Below are 14,192 nucleotides of genomic sequence, written 5' to 3'. Positions count from 1 at the left end.
ACACACACACACACACACACACACACACACTTTAAATAGTAAATGAATATATGTGAATGTTCTAAACAACAATAGCAGTTAGGTAAGTGTTCTATAGAATAAATTCAGAGATCTACCTCCACTCCTCAATCCGAATGACTACGAATTTAAAAAAAAAAAAAAAAAAGACAGATAATGGCAAATGTTGGCAAGAATGCAGGGCATCTTGAACTTGTTTATTCCGGAACACTGGAGTAATCACTTCGGAAAACTGGCACTATTTCTGACTATATTAAAGTGCATAGTCAAAAGAAACTAATGCACACATCACAACACACAAGTTACAGACTAGCTCTGTTTATGATGTACCTCCCAAGCCACCTGCATGCACAGTGATGAAAGAGAGAGGACTGAGTTCTGGTGTGTTCACATAATAAAGAGCTGTTCGAGAGTTAAAGGAATAAGATGCTACCTATAACAGGGTGAGGGACTGTTGTGGGTACTATAACTAATAAAAGAAAAGGCAAAAAAAACCCATATATCATACAGGACTCGTTTGTGTGAAGGCAAAGATCATGCAGAACTAAGCAAACCAAAGCTGATGGCCATCACTCTTCTGCCTATTGTGTTTACCTCTGGGTTAAGGGCACTGGCTGGGGAAAGCATGGGGCACCCCTGGGAAGGCAGCAAGGGCTCCCTGCCTTCACCAAGGTGAGTGTTACGATGCACACACAGGCATGAACCTCGCTTTCTGCCTACTGAGTGTGCATGCTGTGTCTGAGCTGAGGAGAGCTTAACGGCAGGCAGATTCCACCCCTCAAACTTCCTGAGTCAGGAGAAGCTCACACAAACCTAGCAAAATTAAAATGAACATAGTCTACGGTAAGACTCTGACATGACAGGCCACCACAGATTCCGGGAGCAATTGAATTGACTCAATGCTCTCTCATAATGAGATTCTGCAAGTTTGGATTTAGCTGAGAGCACAGAGAGACTCCAAAGGAGCTATTAAGAACGGTTGAACAAGCTGTTATATTCCTTTTTTGAGCACATTTTTTTAAATGAAAAGGATATTTGAATACCTAACTGTAAATGAAATGGATATTTAAATATACCAGTTAGGTAAGTCAATGGAGATTCATTAATGTCTAATAAACTAAATCGAGGATTTTACAATGGGAAAGGATAAGAAAAAAATGGAGGGTGCTTTTCACTAATTTACAGACAACTCACTAGTTTTCATGCAGAAACCCAAGGGAATTTTCATTGAATTCAATCCTTGAATTGTTTCTAGCTAAGGGGCCCACTCTATTTATAGCATCCTTTTCCATTAAGGACAACCCTGATAGGAAAAGAATGGAGAGCCTCTGTTTTTCTTGAAGGATCAACACTTCCTTGGCTGTCTTCATTGTTCTCTTACAAAAGCATGCTTTTTATCAACTGAGCTGGAACCTTCCAAGAACTGAAATTTACATAAATATATAGAGATGATAACTATGAAAAGGTAACCAGGCCAGACAGAAAGCTATCTATGGAACCAGTGGCTACCTAAGCTAAGAATTTATTTATTTTTTTATTAATCACAGTTTATTCACTTTGAATCCCAGTTCTAGCTCCTTCCCTCATCCCCTCCCAAGCCCACCCTCCCTCCCTTATCTCCTCCCATGTCCCTACTCCTCTGACCCTAGCCTATCTGGTCTCATCAGGACTGGCTACATTGTCTTCCTCTGTGGCCTGGTAAGGGGGTTGGGGTGATCAAACAGCCAGCCACTGGGTTCATGTCAGAGACAGCCCCTGTTCCCATTCCTAGGCAGCTCAGTCTCCAAGATATATATTTTGTAAGAAAATGTGACTCTTGAAACAATGATTCCCTTAATTTTCTTAAGGGAAGTTTAGAGAGATCAGGGATACAAGGTACTCACCTAAACATAACAAAGGCAATATACAGCAAGCATATAGCCAACATCAAACCAAACAGAGAGAAACTTAAATCAATCCCACTGAAATCAGGGACAAGGCAAGGCTGCCCACTCTTTACATATCTCTTCAACATAGTTCTTGAAGCCCTTGCTAGAGCAATAAGACAATTAAAGGAGATCAAGGGGATTCAGTTCAGAAAAGAAGTCAAAGTATCACCGTTTGCAGATGATATAATAATATACCTGAGTGACTCCAAAAATTCTACCAGGGAATTTCTACAGCTGATAAACACCTTTAGCAAAGTGGCTGAATACAAACTAAACTAAAAAAAAAAAAAAAATCAGTAGCCCTCTTGTATACAAAAACCGAATGGGGTGAGAAAGAAATTAGGGAAACAACACCATTCACAATAGCCACAAAGAACATAATGAACCTAAACAAGCAAGTGTGACTCTAACCAAGCAAGTCAAGACTTGTATAAAAAAAAAAACTTTCAGTCTCTTAAGAAAGAAATTGAAGAAAATATCAGAAGATGGAAAGACCTCCCAATTTGGCAGGATTAACCTAGTAAAAATGGCCATCTTACCAAAAGCAATCTACAGGTTCAATGCAATCAATTCCCATCAAATTATCAACACAATTCTTTACAGACCTTGAAAGAAAAATTTTCAACTTCATATGGAATAATAAGAAATCCAGAATAGCTAAAATAATCCTCTATTATAAAAAATCTTCTGTAGGCATCTCCATTCCTGATCTCAAGCTGTACTATAGAGTAACAGTAATAAAAACTCCAAGGGTACTCACATAGGAACTGGCTGGATCAATGGAATCGAACAGAAGACCCAGAAATAAACCAACACACTTATGGACACCTTATTTTGACAAAGATGCCAAAACCATACAATGGAAAAAAGAATCCATCTTCAACAAATGGTGCTGGTCTAACTGGATGTCTACATGTAGAAAAATGCAAATAGATCCATACTTATCACCCTGCACAAAACTAAAGTCCAAGTGGATCAAAGACCTCAACATAAAACCAGATACACTAAACCTGTTAGAAGAAAAAGTGGGGAAGAACCTTGAACTCATTGGCACAGGAGACAACTTCCTGAACAGAACACCAACAGCACAGGCTTTAAGAGCAACAATCAATAAATGGGACCTCATGAAACTGAAAAGCTTCTGTAAAGCAAAGGACACTGTCATCAGAACAAAACAACAGGATACAGACTGGGAAAGGCTCTTCACCAACCGTATATTTCACAGAGGGCTGATATCCAGAATATATGAAGAACTCAAGAAGTTAAAAGGAACAAATCAAGTAATCCAATTTAAAAATGTAGTCCAGAGCTAAAGAGAGAATTCTCTATAGAGGAATACTGAATGGCAGAGAAACACTTACAGAAATGCACAACATCCTTAACTATCAGGGAAATGCAAATCAAAATGACCCTGAGATTTCACCTTATACTCATCCAAATGGCTAAGATCAAAAACTCAAGTGAAAACATATGCAGGAGAGGATGTGGAGAAAGAAGAACCCTCCTCCATTGCTGGTGGGAGTGTAAATTTGTACAACCACTCTGGAAATCAATCTGGCACTTTCTCAGACAATTAGAAATAGTGCTACCTCAAGATCCAGTTATACTACTCCTGGGCATATATCCGAAAGATGCTCAAGTATACAACAAAGACATTTGCTCAACCATGTACATAGTAGCTTTATTCGTAATAGCCAGAAGCTGGAAACAACCCAGATGTCTCTCAGTTGAGGAATGGATACAGAAATTTTGATAGATTTACACAATGGAATACTGCTCAGAAAAAACACACACACACACACAAGGAAATCATGAAATTTTAAGGGAAATGTTGGGAACTAGAAAAGATCATCCTGAGTGAGGTATCCCAGAAGTAGAAAGACACACATGGTATATACTCACTTATAAATTGATACTAGACTAATGATATAGGATAAACATACTAAAATTGGTACACCTAAAGAAGCTAATCAAGAAGGAGGACCCTGAGTAAGATGCTCAATCTTCATTCAGAAAGACAAATGAGACAGACCTCAGAAGATGAAGAAAACAGGTAAGAGGACAGGAGCCTATCACAGAGGGTCTCTGAAAGACTCTACCCAGAAAGGTATCAAAGCAGATGCTGAGACTTTGGACAGAGTTCTGGGAATCATATGAAAGAAGGGGGAGATAGAAAAACCTGGAGGAAACGGGAGCTCCACAAGGAGAGCAAAAGAATCAAAAAAATTTGAGCATAGGGGTCTTTTCTGAGACTGATACTCCAAACAAGGACCATACATGGAGATAACCTAGAACCCCTGCACAGATGTAGCCCATGGCAGCTCAGTGTCCAAGAGGGCTCCCTATGGGAACAGGGACTGTCTCTGACATGAACTCAGGGTTTGGCTCTTTGATCACCTTCCATTAAGAGGGGAGCAGCCTTACCAGGCCACAGAGGAAGACAATGCAGCCAGTCCTGATGAGACCTGATAGACTAGGGTCAGATGGAAGGGGAAGAGGTCCTCCCCTATCAGTGGACTGGGGGAGGGGCATAGGAAAAGAAGATGGAGGGAGGATGGGATTGGGAAGGGATGAAGGAGGGGGCTATAGCTGTGATACAAAGTGAATAAACTGCAATTAATAAAGAAAATTAATTAATTAAAAAAAAGAACGAGACTCAGAGGCAGGAAGTGGTGCCATACTCCTTTAATCCAGCACCCACAGGCAGAGGCAGGGGCATCTCTGTGTGTTCAAGGCCAGCTTTGTCTACTATAGATTGAGTTCTAGGATACCTGGAGATACACAGAGAAATCCTGTCTAAGGAAAAAAAAAACATTGAGACTCAGTTTATAAGCACTTCTTCAGGTAAGCAGATCTTCTTTTGGAGACAAATTAACATTAAAATGCACCCAAAATATCTTACATTGAATGCTCCTTTTAAAATATGAAGTGGTTTGGAGGTAAATGAACACAGCAGCTCTGGTCACCCCCTACTTTAGAAAAATAACAGCAAAAGAATTTTTTTAAATGAGAATTTGCACAAGGTCTCATTTATTCCAGAATACACCACCTCACTATTAAACCTAAGGGCTGTGGGAAACAAAAACAAAAACCCCTTCCAGTCTGGGTTCTTTGAGGGAGGGATTGAGCTTTATTTTTCATTTTCCTGGAATCACACAACTATAAATTGTAAAGCAAACCATGGTTTTAAGTGACCAAAACGATACTCAAAATGCACGGGAGAACATTTGCAGGATTTCACCTCCCATTTTGAAAATACGCGATGGATTCGACCTTGGTTGGCCATGGTAAGAATGGCCCCCACAATACATGTAATTGATATCTTGGTCACCAGGGAGTAGCACTACCATGTGGCTTTGTTGAAGGAAGTGTGTCACTGGAGATGGGCTTTAGTTTTCCGAAGTCCACACAGTATCTTTCTTTCTTCCTGCTGCCTTTGGATCCAGATGTAGAACTCACAGCTACTTCTCCAGCACCAAGGCTGACTGCACGCTGCTATCCTTCCTGCCATGATGATAATGGACTAACTGAAACGGTAAGCCAGCCTCAAATAACTGCTCCTGTTTATGAGAGCTGCCATGGGTCAATGGTGTCTCTTTGTAGCAACAGAACACAGACTATGATACTTGGCTATCAAAGCCACAGTTAAAATATAGATCTGATATGTCTGACAAGGCTTTCTCTACTAACCACAAGGAATCTTTCTCCTTGTGTTGACCTGGAATTTTTTCCATACTTTTTACTTATTAAAATACAAATAATTACCTGGGATTACGAATTCAGTCATTTCCCATTGTTGCATCTTGATGACCCTGGGAACAGCAACCTGTTCCTTGAGACATGGCCCTTGAGACATGGAAGGACATTCCCCCTCTGAGACTAGGTGTCTGATCCTAAGCAACATGAAGTACAACCACCACTAGGGAAGGAGTAGTAGCCAACTGGATTCACTTTCTGAGGGAGATGGCTCATGGGTCTACAGATAAAAAAATCTTTTGCATTGTAATCCTTGGAGTGCCTTATGTTTTCCTGACTGAACCTTGACATTTCAGGTAATAGAGTGAAATGCTCCTTGCTATTTATTGATTGGTTGATTATTTATTGATTGGTTGATTGATTATTTTTACAGAATTACACGGTTGACATTCTTTCCTAACAATGGAAAAATTCTACGAATTTCCAAGTCCTGGATTGGCTTCTAGACAAAACCTGGGATTTGGGTCCTCTAAGCATCTGCTCACACATTTATTATTCAGTAATGGATACCCTTATGACTCTGTTCCTTTTCTCCTTTTTTGTAACAAAGGCAGCTTATGGAAGGACTGATTTTCGCTCACAGTTTGAGGTGTGGTTTGCCTTGTCAGGGAAGGCACGACAGGGAGAGTGCTGTAGGTCTGGCAACAAGAGTCTGAGACAGCAGGCCGCGCCCTGTTCACAGCTAGGACGCAGAGCCATAAATGCTGGTACTTCCCTCTCTGCCCTTTCTATGGGGTCCAGGACCCTTGCCCACAGCATGGGGCAGCCCACATTCAGGTTTGGGAAGCCTTCCCTCTTCAGTAAACTTTTCTGGAAATGCCCTCATAGACACACCCTGAGTTATGTTTCCATAAAGATTTTAAATCCAAATTAATAATTAACAATGACTATTACACCTCAATGTAAGTATCATTTCAAAAGAGGAATTCTTTCTTAACATATAGCGTTTCTTAAGTAATGTTGAACTCATGACAAAAGAACTACATGATTCATGTATGGATGAATGTTATCTCATGCATACATTTTTCTCTTTATGACCTATAACAGCTTTAGGATCCCTCCAGCACTCCAGCGTTATACAGGGGGCTACTTGGAGCAATCAACAAGAAGGATACACGTGCACTTTTCTAACTGCCACTGTAAAGATTTGCTGACGATGTAAGAGCTGAAACAGGAAGATATGGTAGCCCCTCACTCTCAATGGAAAATGTGGACTCCACTATCCTTCGCCCGCCAACAACCATGAGGTATATTTAACATTATTTATAGGCTGTACAGAAATTTAAGAAAGGAGGCAAATATGTACCCTGCCAACAAGGAAGATTGGCTGTGTTTGAGAAACTCGGTGCCTTTTAGTTTAATCGGTGATAGAATCAGGACCAGAATCCATAGCCTCAGCTGTTAGACCTATCCTTCCCCAACTCAACTCACACGGGTTCTGTTCTTCTTTCTTTATTTTGGCTAATAAAACTAGAAATCATGGTTGACTATATTCCTCTCGTTTTTATCTTCTTACTGATTCTTTGTGAGTTTCATATCATGCACCCCAGTCCCACTCCTCTCCCCGTCTGTTCACATCTACCCTCTACCCTTGCAAACTGCCCCCCCAAATAAAATAAAACAATATAGAATAAAAAGAAATCTTGTGGAAGCTGTAGTGTGTCACAGTGTCCACACATCTTTGTTGCAATGAGCCATTGGTCTGTTTCTAGGCCTCCGGCTTCTGCTACACTTCCGATACAGGATCCTCACTGGGACTCCTCTCAGATATCCTGTTGCTGCCCTGTGTCATGGAGCTCCTGCAGGTTTATCTGTAACAAATGAATTTATAACACAAAATTTCTCGAGAAAACAAAGGACCCTCAGGGTCTTCTTGTTGGGAAGTATGCAGTGAGGAACTGGGAATGCTACAGGTTTAACACAGGTTTTTTTTTTTACCCTTCAGTCAAGGAGCAGTTGCCGAAAATGGAGAGGAGAGTGAGATCACGTGTCCAAGATCAATATTTATCTGTCTCTACCTGTGCCCATGTCTACCCTTACTCCTACCCCTGTATCTATTTCTACATCAGCGTTGGGATGGAAACCAAGGTTTTGTACTTTCCTGATCAACTGCATTCCAAGCCCCTTAGCCCATATGTTTACAGGTATCTAGTTAATTCAGACATATCAGTACATGATATCTAAGCAGAAACAAATTCCATGGGAAACGAGGAGCGAATAGAGCGGGCACACTCTAAACTTACCTACAGAAAAGTCTCTAGTACAGTCCAGTAATTGAAAAAGGTCCCTATTATCCCCTAACCTGGCATATAAATAAATGTGACATAAACATGAGATCTGCCATTAGCTGAAAACATGGGAAAGATCATAAAGCTCACTGTTTGGCATCTGTTCTTCAGAACTTCCAGGAGCCGTGGTTAGTGCCATGGAGCTAATTGTGTACTTGAGGTACTGGAGACAGATTGCATGCCAGCTCCATGATTCTTGATAGAAAGAGGATTCTGCCTATTGTGCAGTTAAATCCTGGGAGATACTCAGAAATGAATCTGTCTAGCATCAAAATAAAACCCACGTTTATAGCAGCTGATTTATTTAGTTGATATGCAGTATTGCTATGCTTTATAATTTTTAAGGCATGTGAACTGGGGCATATTAGATATGACAGAAGGAGTGAGCTGATGATTTACAGAACTTCATATCAGGCCTGATGACCTTCTCAATAAGAAAGGTTGGTGCTCCTAACAACACTGAAAAATGCAGCCACCGGAAATCAACGTAATGTAAAATAAAGTCTTTAACAACCAGCGAGATAGCCATATCAGCCACGCCATCTGCAGAATATGCTGCTACTATAAAAAGCACGTTTTTAATAAAAAATTCATAGACTTTGTTTTTAAAAACATATGTTCCCATCAGAAACAATCCAGCAACTTCTCTGATACAAGCATCCTCACGTTATAGAAACATCACATTAAACAACAATCAAACAGAGCATGAGGTGGGGAAAGGCCATGCCTTCCCCTGGTGTGGAGGTGGGGGGGGGGGGAAGCTGGTACAATTTTCTTCACATCCTAAAATAAACAGCTGGTCACAAAACAATGATGTACTTGTGCGCTCTTTGTTCTGCTGAAAATACATTCATCTGGTCTCAAGTGCAAATTGTATGTTGGTTTATGGGCACGCCAATGCAGTCAATAGATGGATTTAACCATCGCTTGCTTCCATTAGCATTCTCACTCAGAAGCGGCTCTTTGGAGGTTTTCTCATCACTGTTATCAGAATCATATGTCAAAGAAATGCCCAAAGCAGTTAATCTTAGGGCATCGTTAGTAAAATCAAGGCACAACATCTGAAAATGTCCATTCCTGTTAACACAAATATTCGGAAAGTGTATTTACCTCTCTACCACTAGAATGTGTTTCCTCAGTGGGCTGAAGCTTGATTTATGTTTGGTTCCGGTTTTTGTTTTCTCTATTGAGTCCCTACTGAAAAGGTCAAAGTTAAAACAAGTTTGTTGTTGTTTTAATGAACTTTGACTTTCCCTGGACATTAGATCAAGTTGAATCTGTATACAAATCTATGTACAATCGTTTAATGAATGTTGGGGTGCACACCCAAAAGCACAGAGTGATCTATGCGTTCTTTAGGCCTACTGTACTATCTGGCATATTATAACCCCTTAATGACTATATTACAGGTGGATTAAGTATGCATATAGATAGTCTGCTGGAGTCAGGATCACTGGGACTCGCCAGAAATTTTCTGAAACTCTTCCTAAAGTCATTTGAGAAGCCAAAATTTAACCAGCATTTATTACAAAACAAATACACCAAGCCCCTACAGGGAGTCCTAAGAAGAATAAAGAAAACTTAAGATGCAGTTTTTGCCCCCAAAAAAAGTCTTATTAAGAATGATGCCACAAAGCTTGAATCCAGCAAGCTACTGAACACAAAAACTAAAGCACTGCATCTAGATTGATGAGTGATTGGAATGTGAGTGAGGCAGGGAAGACTTGTCACAAAGACAAAAATAGTTCAAGTTGAGGTTGCATGAGAAGAAAGGAGTCACATAACAAGTAGGATTTTGATGCAGATCATGGAGGGGGAATTTTCCGTACTTTGCAAAGAAAAGGAAGAATCTAGGAAAGAGGCACCCACTTAAAAAATGTTATCTGTGCGGAATACCCTTGAACTCATTGGCACAGGAGACAACTTCCTGAACAGAACACCAATAGCACCGGTTTTAAGATCAACAATCAATAAATGGGACCTCATGAAACTGAAAAGCTTCTGTAAAGCAAAGGACACCGTCATCAAAACAAAGAGACTGCCTACAGATTCAGAAAGGATCTTCCCTAACCCTCTATCTGACAGAGAACTCATATCCAGTATATATAAAGAACTAAAGAAGCTGAAAAACAGCAAACCAAGTAATCCACTTAAAAAATGGGGAATAGAGATAAACAGAGAACTCTCTGTAGAAGAACATCAAATGGCAGAGAAATGCTTAAAGAAATGCTCAGTGTCATTAGCCATCAGGGAAATGCAAATCAAAATGACCCCGAGATTTCCCCTTACACCCATCAGAATGGCCAAGATGAAAAACTCAAGGGACAACACATGCTGGAGAGGTTGTGGAGAAAGGGGAACCCTTCTCCACTGCTGGTGGGAATGTAAACTTGTACAACCACTCTGGAAATCAATCTGGCGCTTTCTCAGACAACTAGGAATAGTGCTTCCTCAAGATCCAGCCATACCACTCCTAGGCATATATCCAAAAGAGGCTCAAGTACACAATAAGGACATTTGCTCAACCATGTTTGTAGCAGCTTTATTTGTAATAGCCAGAAGCTGGAAACAGACCAGATGCCCCTCAACTGAAGAATGGATGCAGAAATTGTGGTACATCTACACAATGGAGTATTACTCAGCAATGAAAAATAAGGAAATCATGAAATTTGCAGGTAAATGGTGGGACCTGTAAAGGATCATCCTGAGTGAGCTGTCCCAGAAGCAGAAAGACACACATGGTATATACTCACTCATATAGACATATAACATAGGATAAACCTAGTAAAATCTGTACATCTAAAGAAACTAATTAAGAGAGAGGACTCTAACTAAAACGCTCAATCCCCATCCTGGTAGGCAAAGAGGATGGACATCAGAAGAAGAAGAAAACAGGAAACAAGCTAAGAACCTGCCACAGAGGGCCTCTGAAAGACTCTGCCCTGCAGACTATCAAAGCAGACGCTGAGACTTACGGCCAACTGTTGGGCAGAGTGCATGGGATCTTATGTAAGAAGTGGGAAATAGTAAGAGCTGGAGAGGATGGGAACCACACAAGGAGAGCAACAGAACCAGAAAATTTGAACACAGGGAACTTCCCAGAGACTCATACTCCAACCAAGGACTATTCATGGAGATAACCTAGAACCCCTGCACAGATGTAGCACATGACAGAGTGACGGACCTTCCTCGCCTGAATAGCTCCCCGGGGAGGCCATTAGTGTAGGGGATCTGAGCAGTCTGTGGAACCAGGGCCAGTGCCTAACTGAAACACATTACCAACAATCATAGCATAACACTTTCCAGTGCCAGGCACTGAACTAAAATCCAAACAGAATCCAAGACTCACAGAGGTGTCCCAGCTGAAACTCATAGCCCAGTGCCACTGTAACAAGGTGTCGACGTTATACTCTTGTCCCTAAATGCTAATTATCACAAGATTCAGCTTACACTGGTGAAATCCAACAGAGGTTTGCTAGGTGTTGGCAAATAGAGCATGAAGCCCATGGCTCAAAGCTCGTGTCCACTAGCAGGCAGCAGCTCAAAGCATATGTCCAGCAACAGGGAGCAAAGCCACAAAGCAAACAGACAGCAGGTGACGCGTTAATGTGGGAGTGGCCTGGCTTTGGATGGTCCACACCTTCCTACCCATGGCAGTAATCATTCTGTGGCAGTCCCGTAACAGCAGGACTGCTGCACTCCGACCCCTGATACACCACACACACACAGAAGGATATACACATTGAAACTGAAGAGGGTTTCCTAGCAAGGGGAGCAGGGGCAGTTTCTGACATGGACTCTGTTGCATGCTTTTTGATCACTTCCCCCTTGTGGGGATGCCTTGCCAGGCCACCTTGGAAGAGGGTGTGCTCAGTCCTAAAGTGACTTGAAGTTTTGGGGTATCTTGGGGAGGGCTTTTCTGAGGGTTAGGAGACGGGTAAGGGGGGAAGAGGAAGAAAGGATGGGACCAGGAGGAGAGGAGGATGGGGACTATGATTGGGATGTAAAGTGAACCACTAAATAAATAAAGTTGTTTAAAAAATTAAGTTAGTTCATTAAAATAAATAATTAAATAAAAATTTAAAAAAAGAAAAAAAAACCTGAAGATATAACGCATCTATCTGGAGAGAATTAAAAAAATAACCTGTATTATGTGGCTGTTAGGAACAGTGTAAGAGGACAACCAAGACAGCAAAGATGGCTAATGTGAAGGGAATAAAACTGTTTTGTAGATCCAGAGTGAGTACAGCCAAAGAGAACCCAGCAGAGCACAGTTCCTTAGGATTAAACTTGTATGGCTGGACGCCCTACTAGACAACAGAGCAGGTAAGCGTATTAGGGCCTACAAGCGGCTCTGTGGATGAAGATGCTTGCCTGGCAACCTGCATTCTATCCCTGAGACTCACATGGTGGGAGGAGGAATGTCCCGAAAGTTGTCCACTGACACACACACACACACACACACACACACACACACACGAACGCAAACACGAATGTTCAAGCATACACACGCACGCACACACACACACACTAAATGTAATGAAAACTTATTTTCCCAGATATGGGGCAGTAAGAAAAGTGCTTAAATCCAGTCAGTGGGAAAACATCAAAACTGGACCCAAACTCTGCATTAAACACAGTTTACAAACCTTGACTCTAAATTAACTGCTTGTAAAAAAAAATCTTCTCTTGGTTCACTGAGTGATAATTTTCCTTCTCTGTCTTAAAACAAGACTCTCTAAGAGATCTTTCATTTCTTCATATTCTTTCATTTCCTGAATCACCAGAATTTCTTCTCATGCTAAGAGGAAAGATTTAAACTTATATAAAGATGTATAAATGATCAATGGTTAGAGAAACACCCCCTAGGCTTCAGCATAGTAAAAGGCACAGATTTAAAATAAAATAAAAAAAAATATTTATTCTATTTTCTTGCTAGGTGTAGGAACTAATTTGTAGTGTTTTTGTCTTTCAAAAAAGAATGTGTTCATTTTTATTCTAAAAGAAAAAAATTAAAAATCATGGTGTGTGAGGGAGAGAGGAGAGGAAAGAGACAGAGCAAGAGAGAAGGGAAGGGGAAGAGAGGGAGAGGGAGAGAAAGAGAAAGAAAGAGAGCCATAGAGAGTGGGAGAGAGGGAGATAGAGGGGGAGGGAGATGAGGGGAAGGGAGAGAAGGGGAAAGGAAGAGAGATATAAAGAGAGAAAGACGGAGAGAGGGGAAGGGAGAGAGAAAGAAGAAGGGGCGCGCGCGAAAGAGAGATCCATAAATGTACAACAACTTTGAGAGAAATGAAGAATTTTGTCCTCACTGAAGCACTTATCTTTCTCGTGTGGGAAAGGGAGACAGAGCGTTTCGGATCAGATGCATGCGTAGACAGAATCCAGCCTACAGGGCCCAACACTGAGGCTGCCACTGTCCGGCCTAATTGTTCTTTATTTTGTTTCTTCCAAAACAAGTTAAAAAGATTTCTCCGCAATCAATGAACCCAGCTATCTGGTCAATTCAACTTAGTTATTAAGAAGGAAAACCCAATGAACTGAGTACATTTCGATCCAGTCATGCCACGGGAGATATTTCACTCTGAGAGAGGTGATTGTACATTTTCCTTGAGAGGAGATCTGGTGGGGAAAGAAATGGTTGTGTTACTTAATGAATGTTGTTTCAAAACCGCTAATCCTCTGGAAACTTTGGGTTAGGTCAGAAAGGGAAATGCATTAGCCCTTGAGGCTGTGTTAAGGTTTTGTCAAAGCCACTTTTTAAAAACCCAGCTCCACCTACAATTAGAAGTGGCGCTGCGCAATTAGAAGGGCTTCCAGCCGGCACTCTGCTATGGCATCATTACGCACTGGTGTCACGCAGCAGCAAGGACATCCGCCAGCGGGAGGACCTGAAAGACGTTCGCAGTAGTCTTCCCAAACGCAATTCCTGGAGTGGTCATCTCAGTCTAAGCAGGGACAGATGACATCCAGCTTAGTGGGCCCGCCTCTCCAGAGACCTTCCTTAGACTGTCTTCCTCAGAAATTCTTCCCCAAGCCTAGTTCTAAACTTCCCCAAGTTTAGAAACCCCTGTTCTGCTTAGTGACAAACAATATAAGTGAATGTATACGTCATATTTGTCTGTCTGAGTACGTGTTTCCTCATTCAGGATAATCTTTTTTCTAGTTCCATTTACCTATGAATTGTAAGATTTCATTATTCTTA

This window comes from Psammomys obesus, unplaced genomic scaffold, assembly GCF_907164565.1.
Source record: "Psammomys obesus unplaced genomic scaffold, mPsaObe1.curated_primary_1811, whole genome shotgun sequence".
In the NCBI taxonomy this organism is placed as follows: Eukaryota; Metazoa; Chordata; class Mammalia; order Rodentia; family Muridae; genus Psammomys; species Psammomys obesus.
This window is presented reverse-complemented; position numbering follows the sequence as displayed.